Below are 14971 nucleotides of genomic sequence, written 5' to 3'. Positions count from 1 at the left end.
CATACTTCTTGATTAAGAATTCATGTCATTTCTCGATTTAAATTAAAAGCTTTTTGAGAACAGCAAATGCTACTTCATTATTAAAAATGGAGTGCCAATTAAATGCTAGGGTCCTGCTAGGACCTTACTATATATTATTTCTCGTTTTCACAACACTTTTTGTGAGACAGGTTATAATTTATGTTTAACAAATGAGAAGACTGAGGCTCAGAGAGATTAAATTATTTGCCTAAGGCCACACAGCCATTAAGTGATGGAGTCAGAATTTACATTTGGTTCTGATTTACAGTCCAGTTTTATTTCCATTTTCCCATGTTGCTGACGTCTAATCTTTAGATTTAGATTATTTTATTCAGAATTTCTATTTTCTGTACTAAGAAACTGAGACCCTGAGGAATGAAATGACTTATTCAAGTTCACATAAACAAAAAGCATACTCAAATCTGAATCAGATTAATTGCCTCTATTTTTTTTTACTTATCACCTCTACAGCATTATATTAATCTCAGCTAACATATCATATTTTAACTTTTTCCTGTTATTTTTAATTGACCTGAAGTTAAAAATATTGTATAATATTATCATTTCTCTGAATCGGAGATCATTTTAAAGTCGCAAATCCCCTTCCTTTTCATGTGGGACACCATACAGAACTATACACATGACAGTGGGGAGGATTCAGTGCCATTAGGCATTAGCCACTTTGGCACAATTGTGGTCAAATTTCCATCCAGAAACAAAACGGGAGTGATCTCAAAGGATCAGTAGCCAAAGCACTCCAAGAAGTTTCTTCAAGCTTCTTGGCCTACTATTCCATTTTCATCCCTTTCAATTTTGCTTAGGAAAGGAAATTCATTGAAGAGCTATACATGCCAGAGACCGTGCTAAGCACTTTCGTAAACATTATGTTATTAATCCTCCCAATTAATCTCAGGGATATAATTTCCATTTTACAAAAGTTAAATGACTTTCTCAGAGTAACTAGGCTCCTCTTTGAAACCCTGTCTCCTTTAGCTATGCCACACTTCTCTCTAGCGAGAAGCATGTCTTACATAAATGTCTTATATAAAACAGGCGGCTGTCTGTTAGCCAACTGGGACGTGGAGACCTTATTTGGATCCTGATTCAGATAAACTATAACAATTCTTATGAGATTTGAAAACTGACTAGGTATTTGATGATATTAAGTAAATTTTTTTTGGGTATGTAACAGTATTGTGGACATGTTTTAAAGAGTCCTTATAGATATATATTTAAATATTTACAAATGAAATGATATAATACCTTAATTTGTTCAAACTAACCCATTAGAGGGGGAAGAGTGGGGATAAAAAGGCAGAAAAGTGACCTTAATAATAGTTAAATCTGGGTGATGGGTACATGGAAGTTCATTACATTATTCTCTTCAAATGTGTATGCTTTCCCCATTAAAAAGTTTAAAAAAACAAACAAACACAAAAGTCTGTAGATTGGTAGAGAGAGCCCTGGATTTAAATAACACCTTTATCGCGTAGTTCTGTGACCTTGGACAAATTGCTTTCTAGATACAGTTACTTAGTCATAAAATGAAGCATACCTTGCAGACACTTACCTTGCAGAGCTGTAATGTGAACTCAGGGCAGTCCTGTGTGTAAATATCCACACCAGTGCCCTGTACACTCTAACTTCTTTACAACATTTAAGTTAATATTATCACAACCTCCAGTTTTATAGAAGAGCTGGCACGTACATAAGTAATTAATATGAGTCCAGATATAATAAGAGCATTGAGAGACAACTCTTGGCTAGATGCTCCTAGGAAAGAATCAGATGTTGATAATCAGAGCTGCGGGCAGCTCACAAGGAATGATTTCCACTGTCCCTGAAGAGAAACTCTTGTCCCTGTTGTTCCAGCTCTGAGCAAGCAGAGTTTGTCCAAATGGATTCTCTCTGGACACATCCCCATGTGGGTCTCTTTTGCTTCTCTCAGGGGTTTCACTGCCCTTACATTGTTCAGATCTATATACACATGTTGATTCCGGGAATGGAAGGCCCAGTAACCCTCATTAGCATAAAAATCTTATTTCCAAAGCATCCCTGCTAGAGGAAACACATGGATGGGCATGACCATGGTGGCCCTTTTATTCCATAGGAGTCTCTCTGGAAATTGAGATATGTTCTACAACATGCAAAATCCTGAGAAAAATATAGAAGATACAGGTGTATCTCAAATCTTAAATCATTTAGGTTTTCCTCCCACAATTATTTTACTTCAAATTTTTTTTTTTTTCAATGTAATTGTGAAGACCTGGTTACAGCTATCATAAGTTCGTCATTCTATCCTAGGAGATAAGTGATGGAGGTTAGGGGATAGGAACTTATTTTAGCAGATATAACCTTGATGCAATAAACTGTGCAACATCAGTACTTTGACTCTTAAATTATATTTTTTTATCAAAGTTAAACTAAAATTCTAAAGTTGAATGATAATGATAAATTTCTCACCATCCCATGACACTATAATCTACAGAATATGTTCAAAGTCATCTCAATGTCACAGTAACTGCTAACTAGAGAAGGTAGGTAATCTCATCTTTATTTTCATTCAAGGAAACTAAAACTCAGAAAAGTTACCTAACTTTTCCAGGACGTCACACTTACAATGACTACAGCACAGCTGTGATGCCTAAAACACATCTATACCGTAATGACTCCTCATTTTATGTACTTTGCATTATGAAGTTCAGCTTTTGTCTTTCTAAAGCAGCTTTTCCATCTGGGTACTTCAGAACCACAATGAGTTAGTAATAAATATATTTTTTTAACATAAATTCCCTGAACAAACATTGGAAACATAAGGTTCAGCAAAGCTAAATCGATACTGGGGTCTTTACAACAGGACCACTCGGACTTATTATTAATAGAAAATGTGCACGGGGAATATATAAGAATGGGCTATAGGAGGCATTATTTCCTTCAAAAATGTTCCCACAAAACTCTTTGAGAGGAAATCACTATTGGAGTGATTTAGAAATATTTCTTTAAAGAGACAAAGTCTAAAATATCCTTACCACCAAATTTAAACCACCTCCCTTTTCAACTCTGCCACTTCATTTAGAATGAGGAAACTTTCAATAGGTCTTCTTTTTAATGTCGTCTCATAAGCACTGATTTGTTAATAAAGCTATTTGCTCTTAAAGATTTGGCTTAAAAAAATATAAAACTACCTATGCTAGTACATTGAATTTATTGTGTATATATCATGTACATACGTATGTATGTATGTATGTGCAACTTTCCCTCACCCCTGCTTTGAAATCCATTTGCTGCTCTTAGCCAATATGCATTAGTGTACACTTCTACAGACACTCAACAAATGCAGGTTCTAATAGGCTAATCTGGACTCGAACATGTTCCGTAACATGGATTGTGTGCACCACTAAGGGCTCCCTTTCTGCTATTTATTTGGTGGTACTTGATTGACATTTATATGATGGACAAAAGATATGTAAGTGATAGGCTAGACCTGCTACAAAGAAGTTAAATAAAGGCGTCATCAGAATGTTTCCCAGGCACCCAGGGCCTCAGAAGAAAAGGCAAAGGAGAGAGGATAAAGGTCAGAGACAATTACAGGCTGGCAGGTGTTATCGGACATTGTTTATGAAGAGCTCTATAAATCACTGGCGTGAGGGAGGCTTGTTCACTCACTGAATGCTGGTCATTAGAAGCTTTGGCAACTTTAGTAGGAGGCTCGTCTTAAATAAATGGAAGCGCTCTTCCAAAGAAATGCAGGGACACAGGTAGGAGTTAGGGCGTTGATTCAGTGAGTACACCTTTTCTAAGAGCACACTCACCATGCTGTCTGGGATGTGTGTGTGTTAGCTATTATTTACACCAGAGAATTTGAGCAAATAGACTTGGAAAGAGCAGAATATTTAGAGACTAGAAGAAATGGTAAATGCAGATTGAGGTGGATGGGTAGGAGGGAAGGTGGAGGCCTGGAGTGAGGGAAGAAGTATTTACTACCCACTAAGCTCTTTTAGGGGGTATATTTATAGGTATAAAAGGTCAACAGTCCGTAAGGTAAATAGGTAAATATATTATCCCCATTGCACAGGTAAGAAAATAAGCCCCACAATTAATTAGAACCAAAAGTCCTACCCGATTTTGTGAATCATCCAAGACTCCTATTATACAAAAGAACCTCAGGATTTAGGTGCAATTTTAATAGACTTCAAAGGGAGAAAATGATGCTCCTTTTTAACCACAGATAAGAAACACACTTGAAATCCCCTAGTAAATGGGATAGGGACTGGGAGAAGGGAGGAAAGGCTCAGGAAAAGGGAAGTCTCTCAGTAAAGCTAAAGGCAGTAAGGCCATTTTGGCCTCTGTGTGTGTGTGTGTGTGTGTGTGTGTGTGTGTGTGTGTGTGTGAGTGTGTGTAGAGGGCTGGGAACAAGTTTTCAGTGCAGTAGAAAAGAGGAGTTGGGAGGTATATTTTCCTTAGCATAAAAGTCCTGGAGAAAAGAATGAAAGGGTAGATCACATAAGAGTCCTCCCACAGAAAAACACTGAAGGATTAGTCATGAACTTAGTTGGAATAATAAGGGAGGTGAGGGGAGAGTATATCATATAACAATCCCTTTCTTTGGAAGGTATTAAAGGATAGAAGTATTATGGTATCATATTTACATTAAACAGTGGGGATCATAAAAAGTTTTTCTTGATTGGGAGGCTTGATTGGGAGTCAAGGGCCACATGATTTAGCTACATTGAAAAATAATAGATGACCTTAAAATGTGTTCAATAAGGAAACACACTTAAAAATCTCCTGTTAGTTCCATATCCTGTTGTGCTCAATTTATGTGGTAGGACAATGATGGTAAAGAAAAGATATAATGAAAAGGAAATACATTTAAAAAAAGAATAAGAGAAATGGGAAGTTTGAGGTCTCAATGTAGGTATGTCTTCCAGAAATTCTCTCCTCTGTGCATCTATCCCATCTTATTTCACCTGATTTACTGGATTGCATTTATCTGTCTTCTTCATTAGCCATATAGTCCTTGAAGGCTGGGATTGTATCTCATTTAATGTTGATTCCACAGTGACTACACAGTGCTTGGCTAAACAAGTATCTATTTACTCAGTAGACACTTGTTTTCTAAGGTAGGTTAAGCACTGTTCACTGTTCACTGCTCTTAATAGTTCAATTCCTTATTCAGAGGTCCCACTATGAATGGGATTACTACAATTCAGAGATTAAAGGGGTTTATGAACCATTGATTTCTCATGAAAAGGATGATAATGATAATAACTATCATTTATTGCACATTTTCAATAATGAGGCATTATATTATATTCTTTACATATATAGTCTTCTATTTTCTGTTCAAGTATCCTATGAACTACTATTTGAAATGGAAACTGAGGCTGAGAGGTTAACCAAATCATTCTAGGTCATAGATCTAAAAAACTATGGAACTGGGGATTTTTATGTAAGTATATCTAGCTTGAAAACTCTTGTTTACATTTCCTCTCATTTCTTTTGAGCCAGTTGAAACATTAGTGAGGGTTGAGGAATTTTCCCATTCACAAACTAAAATGAGGAAAGATTAAATGGATGGTTTTCATCTCACGCTGAGGATAGAATACCTTTATAAACAATTTAATAGAAAAAATAATAATTTTGTATTGAATTTAAACTTATTTCACAATTTCTCTTTTATTTTTCATAAAAATTTCCTATATGAGAAGAAAGCAAACATCAAGCATGTTATGTATAAATTTCAAAAACACTTGAACTTCTGCAATGAACAAAATTGATAATTTTCCATTAACTCATGGCATCAAATATCAAGAAATTCCAATAAACAGAAGTGGTTAATTGAGTCAGACTTGTACAGCACTATTTGATACATTAAAAATATTATATTAATAATCATGTCAACTTAATGGGACGCCAAGGGATATTTCACTAATAATTTAAGGTTGGGTTTCAAGAAATCAGAAATAAACACATTATTCACAAATTAATAAAATCAATGCAAAATATAAAATACCAGAGACTCCTGTAGTACCAAAGTCTACTATTCTAAGAAAACTTTAAGTGCAATAACCTTCTGAAATATGAAACAACAGAAATATTAGGATCTAGTTGTTTGAATTAGAAAAACTTCACCTAAGTGCCAAAGCACATTTTATACGTTAATGATTTGCAAAAAAATCTATTTACATTCAGCTCCTCAAAAGTTCATAGTCATTCAGAGCCTAAGAGATAATAAACAAGATGCAAAGAAATGAGAAAAAAGTATATTTAAAGTGACAGACTCCTATTTTCAGAAAAATCCCTACATGAGCAAGACTAAATAAAAATAGGATTCATTCTATAGATCTATAACAATTATAAGCAAATTTAACTGATTTGTTAACTTTGCCTTTATGAGCAATACTTCATAAAAATGAATTTTTTTTTAATTGAGATACCTACTTTCTATAACAAGTTTAGCAATTATTTTATTAGGTATATGGAGCTTGAAGGCCACTTGGTGAATGAGAGTACGCCAAGTCTCAATTGCAATTTAGAACAAAAGCAAATAGAATGTTCACCTGAAAATAACCCAATATATGGTTAGAAATGCAGTGCATTGTCTTTTAAAAATATTAACAATTGGTGGTTACACAGCAAGCCATCTGTGTTAGAACTGCAGTGAAGTAATGCAGTGGAGAATCCAGAGAAAGCATAAGAATCAAGATGAATTATCTTACCAGAGGGTAAGGGGATTGGAGATGAGGGTAAGGGGGATCAAATATATGGTGATGGAAGGAGAACTGACTCTGGGTGGTGAACACACAATGGGATTTATAGATGATGTAATACAGAATTGTACACCTGAATCTATGTAATTTTACTAACAATTGTCACCCCAATAAATTAAAAAAAAAAAGATGAATTATCTGACTTGCATGCTTTAAGTGAGCTGCTCAGGGTATAGAACACCTCTTTCATGTATTCACAGGCACCTTATTATTAAAGTGTCAAATCTCTTTGAGGCTTCTCCAGTAATTTGCTATTCCATTTCTGTTTCATTCATTAAGTGGTTTAAAGCACCCCCAAGATCCCCATTCCTGAAGTCTCAATGAATCAAGCTGTGAGCAACTCAGACTATTTTGATTCATTTAAAAGAGCATAAGTTATTTTTAGAAACAAACTGTAAATGAGAAATGCAGTGTTGTGGTCCCTTCACAGTGGGAACGTGTTAAAATAATTCCATAGCTCACGAAACCCATGATCTAAACAAGTGGTACCCATAGCTACCTACCATAGTCGAGGCTTACCTTCCCTCTTTGAATTATTAATATCAATTCTTGAAAATAGATCAAAATAATTTATATTTTTACTTAGTAAGAGATAAAAGGGAGAATTCTCATGTGAGGGGAGTAAAAAAGCACTCTTAAAGGTATTAATATTGTGCTTTTATATCTTTCTTGAAAATAAATTATAATTTTTAGTCTTTCTTTTCAGTGACATAAAGATGTTTAAAATAGTGTTAATTATGCACATGCTTTTAGTAGAAATGATTTATATCTTGATATAATTAGTAAGGTGCATACAAATGATTCTTGTTAGGACAAATATTTAATTGACAAATATTATAGAGTATCTACTATAGAAGACATTGTACAGATATTGTGGAAATCTGAAAAAGGTCATTAAAATCTCTGTGCTTTCATACTGTAGATATGTCTTTCAGATAAAAATGTTCCTTAATATAATATATGTTTTTATGTATTGGAAGGATGTATTAGGTAATTTACGTGGATTACATCCAACTCATATACTCTTATTGTTATATGAATGAACTACTGGGATAGTAGAAATATCAATCATGTATTAATTTATCTCTATCATTTGATGCTTTAGGAAAATTAATATATCTATATCTTTTAAATATTTGTGAAATGGACATCACCAATTTCAACCTTAGAGTAACTGACTGTGATTTCTTCTATAAGAAGAACCTTCCTATAGTCCTAAATAATCACTAATCTTAGGAGCATAGAAATCACTCAATACAAAGAAAATGATCTTTAGAATGACATTAAAATATATTGGTTTTGTAAATTAGGAAACCATGCATTGTTGTTGATGTTATACTGTCATCCTATTCTATGAAACTCCTCAGGGAGCTCTTCAGCAATGTTTGGAATCCATACCTATATACAACCCAAATAGAAAACCTAGAGCTTGCCCAGGACAGCGTTTCTAATCAAATTATCCTATACACAATGAGATTCACAGCCTTGCAAATCAAAGCAGAGCACTTAGCAGCTACAAGTCTCTGCTGCCTGCAGAGGCTATTCAGTGTTCAAATGCGTAGACATACTTGTTTCCAGAATGGGATAGCAAGACCAGGTGACATCTGATCATACCAGTATGTGTTAGGGACAAACTCTTACCCAAGACAGAGCTCACCCCAATTCAGTAAAGATTTACCGGGAGAAGAGTTCAGTTAAATTGTTAATTGGTGAATGTGTTGAGAAACTCACCACCTCCTTTCCTCAGCTTCCTTAACAACTTCCAAGAGTATTAACTACTCTTTGAAATGAGAAAGAGACTTACTCAGACTCAGTCTTCCTCAAGCCTGCCCTAACGCCTCAGCTTTTTCAGGTAAGAATTCCTGGCATTTCCCTCAAGGGGACATTTGTGGTGGTTTGGGTTATCTTTGCAAGTGCCTGGGAGATCACATTGTTGAAGAAGAAACAGGAGGGCCTGGATTATCTATCTTTAAAAAGCCTAGAGCTTTACTGTATAGGCACTCAGGAAATTTTTATGGAAGAAAGGGAGAAATGGAGAAAGCAAGCGGGGGAGAAGACAGAAAGGAGGAAAGAGAAGGGCCAATGAAGCAGGTATTACTGCCTGCGTTGCAGTCTCTGTCCAGCAAGACAGAGAAGAAAGCTGTGCAAGCGCTTTAAAAGCTCTAAAGATTCAAAAGATGCACTGCTGGCCTCTATAGTGCCTGGTCAGGTTGAACCAGTCAAGCTCTCCTCCCTTAGACCTCCTGCCCACCCCCCTCCCCTTCTCTGCAGGTGGCTTCATCGGGAGGATTTCCATGAAGGCCAGATTCAGGCATCTTGGATTTGAGTTCTGCCTTCTAGGAGCCATAGATGAGCTGGCAGAGCCCCGGGTGTGTTTATACTGCAGCTTCCTTAGTCCACAAGGTCCCAGTCCCTGTAGCTGCAGCAGTTCAAGGGGAGACAAGACAGTAGAAGAGTGAGTTTGGTGCCTGCAGTGTCTCTGAAGGCTGGATTCTCTGAAGGATTCTGGGAATAAAGCAGGGAGGGGATGGGTGGGCCTGGGCAGTCCTCAAACAGGAGCTGACGATTCTGATTTAGCCAGTTCTCTCAAAAACCTCCAAGGATTCTGAAGAAATTGACTAAAGTGCAGAGAAGGCCGGAAAGGCCAGACTACGCATCTAATGAGGTGGGTCTATTACAGGCGAGCGGCAACGGAAAAGAGAAAGAGACCTTACAAGAAAGGAGAAGCAGAGAAGTGCCACGGTATGTAAAGGAACCCTTGGGATTCTGGAAAGGTGTGCCGGGAGCAGAGAATTATTTATCTGAAGATTTTGGCAATGTCACTGAAGATGCTAAAAGTGCAGAGAGAAGGGAACATTTCCACTGTCCATTACTTTTTAATTGTATATTCCATAGACTAGTGGTCCATTGGCTTCTCCCTAGCTCATGGCTCTGGGCCTCAATTCCTCATCTGTAAAACAAGGGGTTTGGACTAGATGCTTTCAAAAGGTTTCTGCCTGATGTGACCCTTCATAACTGCCAGCCTGTGAACCAGGGTCTCTGACACCAAACATCTATAAGCTTCATACCAGATCCCCCCTTCTTCCTCCACCCCCCATTTATCAATGCAATGTAACACCTGCACCATTCATGGAGCTGATTCCCACTCTCAGTGATGACTGTGAGTGTGGCTCAATTGTGACAAATGAATGGTCCTTCTGCCCTGGAGTAAGGAAGGGAGGAACAGACAAGGCAGTAGGATTTGTTCTTTGGGTTTCCAAGGAGAGGATATTCTCCAATTTCCTATTTCAAATCTCACCCATTGGAATAAACTATACATTCCTTGAAGGGGTTCTAAATAGTTGGACTGAGTAGGAGGCCAAAGAGTCCTCTAATGATCTGCCCCACTTGGGGGAAATTTATTTCCTTTCATCCCAGACATTTTCTCTGCTTTTTCCATGGAAATCCAGCACACACTGGCCATGCTTCTGTCTTGTCTGCCTGCCTCATGCCATTCTGCCAACCTGCTTCAGTGCAGCATTTCCTGGGGTTGTTAAACACCCAACCTTAATGTGCGTGCACTCCTGAGTGAGGTGTTCAGCCGTGCAGAACCCATCCCCCACCACTCACACATGTGGGCACTTTAGATGGTAGTGGAGATAAAATGGGTTTTCACAAGAGTTTCCTTTTGTATTTGTCTCAACCTGAAATTTCTTAAAAAAAATTAATATGTAGCAATCCAGCTCCCTGGTTCCTCTTGCCTTAAAGTGGGATGTGACACACAGATAGTATACACTTGTGTTTTCTACACCCACAGCATTGCCATTTCATTTTGGTCCCCAAAATATGGACAGGAGGGCACCTCTAGAAAAATGGATTCCGACTCTCGCATCTCACAGGGCACTGATCCGTGCAGCGCAGTGCTGAGCCCTGGCAAGGGGCATCACCATTTCCTCCCGTCGCCTCCTCCCCCCATTCACCAGCACCTCCGAGTTCCACGGAGGTTGACCTTGCCAAGACCCTTCCTCTGTTTCTGGGCAAGGAACAACCCATTTCAACTCAAAACACAACACGACCTTTTCTCCTCTGAAGAAAACATTACCGAGCGTAACACGGCTGGGTTCACACTTCCCAACCCTGCACTCCGGAACGCGAATACAGGAGGCAAAGGCAGGCAACTAGTTCGGGTCTGACGCCCTATTCAGCCGCTCTGGGTCTCAAGACTCTTCAATATAGACGGCTGACTGTGCGGTTGAATATCTTTCTTTTTATCTGCCCATTCACCATCATGACGAGAAATCAAAAACGAAAAATGATCTACTCATTTCTCAACACTGAGAGAAATGTGCCCTTTTTTGCGCCTAGCTCGGCGGTTCTAAACACTAACATCCCGCTTGGAAACCAACCCTGATTTCCATATTACCTCGTCCACTCAGTTTTACTTAGCAAACACCTTCACTGCTCTTCCACAGTGAGAAAAATGGTGCACCAACCCCACGAATGACAGGTTGGTACTTGACTGCAACCGCTCAATAGTTTTATCAGCAACCGGAAAACTTCACAATCGGTCAATTAGTATTTAAATCTCTGTAAGGAAATCCTCCCATTGCTAGACTTAAACTAAAAAAGCACCTCTGTTTCACCTTTCTTAAATCTAGCCTGACAACCCCCTACACGCATATAAACACTCCTTCTTCCCCCTCCCCCATTATTCCAAAAGGCCCCTCATGAATCGCACATTCGGATCCCCAACATGAACCAAAGCAATTGTCACCATGCGTGTAGACGCATCTATGCAAAGTATGTGACAATAGCTAAAGCATCTCCCAGACAATTGGCTGCACTACACATGCAGAAATGCAACGAAGATTGTATTTTCCACTTACAGTTATAGCGCTGCGCACGGTCACTTAACGAAAATGATAAAACTCAACAGTTCTTTATATATGTATATATATAAATTCGGACAAACGGTTAAGCCGTCTCTGTGCGTGGTCCTCTCGCGCTTTTTTTTTTTTCCCCCCCTCTGGAGCTCTAGGCTGCTTAAATTCCTCTTGGGTCGCGCCTTCCAAGCCCAGCCGCGGCGGCAACACGCTTGGGTAAGTCTCTGCTGCAGATTGGGAATCCCATAGAAAACCTGGGGTCGCTGGAGCTGGATGCGCAGGCGCGCGAGCCGCTGCTCGCCAGGCACCCCCTCCCGGTTCGTCTTCCCCGCCTCTTCCAGCTCTGCAGCCCCAGCCTGGAGAGCTCCGGAGCCAGTGACCAAAAGCAGCCCGGCATTGGCGCATGCTCAGTTGAAGGAGCTTGTAGTTTCCGCGGGTGGATTCCATGTCTCCAGATTTTAGCTGAAACTCGAAAGGAAAGTAGATAGAAAAAGGGATTCTGGCTGCCTGAGCTGCCGCACCTGGACAGGCGCGAGGGAGGGCGACTTGGGCTCACCAAGCCCTACGGTTACTGAGTTTGGTGGTGAAGCCTGAGGCCAGGGACACGTGGAGCCTGCTTTTCCCGCCTCAATCAGCCCAATGGGTCCCTGGCCCACCTTTTGTCAGGCTGTAAGGTGAAGGAGAAAACTGCAGAAACCCCTTGTTCAGAAGGAAGCATTCCTGGCAAGCTATGAGCCTGTCTACGGAAGCCCTGTGAAGGAACCCTGATGGGGGGCACTTTGCTTGGGCCATTTCATCCGGGGATCTATGTTGGGAGTACTGAGGGCCGGCCTGTAGTACCTCAGTGCCCAGGATGGTCCTGGCCCAGAAAAGCATTGGAGAAATGTGTATTTAAAGGAGCTGGATCCTAGGATTCTTGCCCTGTGCGACCTTAGGCAGATCATGCCAACCATCAACACACGTTAATAAGCGCGTTCTGTATGCACCTAAATGCCGATTGAATAAGCTTTGAGTGGGATATAGAGGAGAGGACAGTGGAGGGCGAGGGAATGAACCATCCTTGGAATCTGGGGTCTAGGGCTTGAACTAAGAGATTTTATAAAACCCCCTTTTGTATCCTTGAAGGAGGCATACATTTGCCAGTCCTCCCAGCCTCCCCACTGGCCTGCCAAAGCCTAGAAGACTTGGCAAAGAGTAGTGCCCAGTAAATGTTTGGTCTCTTCCCTACCAAAAAAGCAAGGGGAATCCACAAATGTCCCCAACCAGATCAGTTTATTCAAGTGCGTATGTTTGTATTTTCATTCATTCAACAATTACTCATTGAGCACCTACCTACTGACTGTCCGGCACTGTTCTATGCTTTGGAGGTCCCACAGTGAACAACCCCCCCGCCCCCCGAGGTGTATTTTCAGGTGGGAATATTATTTCCAAGAAAGGGAAGTTCTGGGAGGGCAGTGAAGATCAGTGTTCTCCTTAAGAGAGCTTTACAATTTGCCAAGACCCTTCACACACCTCATCACCAGGAAAACTGCAGATTAACCTTTTTGTGCTGAGCACATCAAGACTAGAGCATCTCCCGTGGCAGAAGGGCTCTACAATGACAAATCTCCGCTGCCAAGGGAGAGCTGCTCCTAGTTGCAAGCGGGGGTGTCCAGCTTCCCAGAACTTGAGGCAAAGACCGGGGGAAACTGGGCTGCATGAATCTGTGGCAATCAAAAGCTCGAGCTAAGTGAAGGCCTTGGGCGGTGACGCCTAATCCGCAGCTTCGCGCTCAAAGCCAACCTGGCCAGCCCAGGAACGCGTTTCCTTGGGCCAGAAGCCCCGGGAAGGTTGCGCGGAGGGGGAGAGCGCTCTCGGGACTCCCGGGACACAGCTCGCCGAGGTTCCCCTCCGGGCCGGGCTCTCCCGTCCGGAGCTGGTGGCCGCGGAAACCCGGAGTGCGGAGTCGCGCGGAGCAGGCAGGGAGCGCGGCCCCGGCGCGCTGCCGCAGCCAAGCATGTTTTGAGCGTGCAGGACGCCAGCCCTGCGCTTTCCGGCCGCAGTGCGCAGTGCGCAGCGGGGCTCGCCCCGCCAATTCTTTCTATTTCTCCGCATGGGGTCGGGGCAAAAGTCAGTTCTGATTTAAGTCGCTTTGGTTGGCCACGGAGACAGCCTCCAAAGCTTTAAAAGTAATTTCCCGTCTTTTGTCGATTTGCCCTATTAAAGTATTTTGCGGTGGGCTCTCGGGTTTCTCGCTGGTTAGCAGTCTTCGCGCGGCAATCTGCATCAACCTAAGGGGTCATGATGCCATTTCTCTGCTTGGAGAGCTGTATCTATTTATTGCGCCCTGAAGGTTTCTTTCGCTGCAGTGTTCGATTTTAGATAACTTCCTTTGAACTCGTGTTTAGGAAAATATGGACACTGATCATTTTAAACCATGATGTGTTGTAAGGGAGATTTGATTTAGATGGATGTGCTTCTTGGTAAAGAAGCTTTGTCTAACTGGGCACGCAGGTTTTTTTTTGTTTTGATTTTAGTTATTTGCACTGAAGAGTTGTTTGACGTCTTTAATGTGCTATCTTAATCTTAACTCTTACTCTCCAGCTATTATGTAGGCTTATCTTTTTAGGCACTAATATTTTGTTAAAAAATTTTTTTCTTTGATATGCCCTTCGGTCGAGTTTTATGTGCCGCGGAAGTCACAGGAATGTCATAGATAACATACCAAAGGAATGTTATCTTTCAAATTACATAAAGTAATTCCCGTCTTTAGGAGGGTAGAATGAATTTGAAGAGAGGAATGTGGTGGGGACACTGGAAAACAGGGGAGATCTGTCTTTCTTTCTTTAGTCAGGTATTTGCATCTGTCGCGGTTGATCCCGGAAGACCAGAGGTGCGCTGCCCTGCGCTCCTACGCGCCCTGCGGTAAAGGGACTAGAAGGCTGCACCGTGTTGAGAGAAGACTGCCACCAGCCATAGCCGTTGTCCTGTCACTTGAGGCCAGGTCCCCAACACTGCAGACCCCCTGCAGTGTCAGCTTTTACACTCTGGAGATTTCTTGGGGGGAGGGGGTAAGTCGAGGAGGCGTGGGGAAGGGAGGGAAGAAGGCGCTATAGGGAGGAAGTTGTTTGTTTTTTTTCTGGAGTGCCTGGTGGAATCCTCACTTGCCCAGAAACAACTGAGGAGCTGGTTTTTTCTTTCCTCAGTTGCTGATTATATTCTTTTCTGAAGTATCCTTACTTCTACTACCTCACTCCTTCCCAAATTCAAACAAACAAAACAAAATAAAACCAAGAACGGCTTTTGGGGCATACTCAACTTCTTTTAATATTTCCA

The 14971-nt window shown here is 40.8% G+C and overlaps 1 protein-coding gene across 1 annotated transcript in view; it reads right to left on the bottom strand.

Moving 5' to 3' along the window:
* Positions 1-12038, bottom strand: part of VSNL1 (visinin like 1) — an 81150-nt gene extending 69112 nt beyond the window's left edge. Inside the window, exon 1 of the mRNA XM_019752569.2 lies at positions 11660-12038. The gene's annotated coding sequence lies outside the window, so the exon portion shown is untranslated. The remainder of the gene's footprint in view (positions 1-11659) is intronic.
* Between the last annotated feature and the right edge of the window lie 2933 nt (positions 12039-14971).

The sequence above is a fragment of the Rhinolophus sinicus genome, linkage group LG05 (genome assembly GCF_036562045.2).
Source record: "Rhinolophus sinicus isolate RSC01 linkage group LG05, ASM3656204v1, whole genome shotgun sequence".
In the NCBI taxonomy this organism is placed as follows: Eukaryota; Metazoa; Chordata; class Mammalia; order Chiroptera; family Rhinolophidae; genus Rhinolophus; species Rhinolophus sinicus.
This window is presented reverse-complemented; position numbering and strand designations above follow the sequence as displayed.